Below are 629 nucleotides of genomic sequence, written 5' to 3'. Positions count from 1 at the left end.
TGCTGAGGCAAAGGTGTTGGAAGAGCAGAAGGCTCCATCCTCTCCTTCCTTCCTCACTAAAAGAGGAGCAGTGAGGGGGTCTGCTGGCCTGGTAGCCCTCCCAGGACCTCTGCTCGTCCTCAGCCCCACCCAGAGCTCTGCAACCCCCATCTCTGGGGCTCCCCAACCTCCTGGAGCCAACTGTAACTCACCCCCCTGCAGCAGGGAGGGAGCTGCTGGAACATCCCATCTCCTCCCAAAAGGAGGTGGTGGGCAAGCCCTCCCCCTGCCCGTGCCAGGGGCACAGCAAACCCTCCTGAAGGGCTGAATCTGTCCCTCCCGAGGCTCCCCAGTGCCAGGGAAAGGCCCTTCTGCAGCTGCTGGAGCTGCCTCTCCAGGGTGGCTTTAGCCTCCCGCAGGCGGTGGAGCTCCCGGGTGGTGGTTGTCAGCAGCTCCGGGTCCGTGATGGAGAAGTGGAGCTCAGCAGGGCCACAGTCCATGGTGCTGCTGCCCAAGGAGAGGATCTGCTCTCTCTGGAGCCTGGAACATGCCAAAGGGGTTAGTGACGTGGCCAGTGGCATTGAGGGCACCCCCAGGGAGCTTGCCAACAGCATCAAGGTGGGGGGTGACACGCTGGAGGGAAGGGATCC

The sequence above is a fragment of the Merops nubicus genome, unplaced genomic scaffold, assembly GCF_000691845.1.
Source record: "Merops nubicus isolate BGI_N331 unplaced genomic scaffold, ASM69184v1 scaffold49288, whole genome shotgun sequence".
NCBI classification, from domain to species: domain Eukaryota; kingdom Metazoa; phylum Chordata; class Aves; order Coraciiformes; family Meropidae; genus Merops; species Merops nubicus.
The sequence above is the reverse complement of the archived record's forward strand: the minus strand, read 5'-3'. Positions refer to the sequence as shown.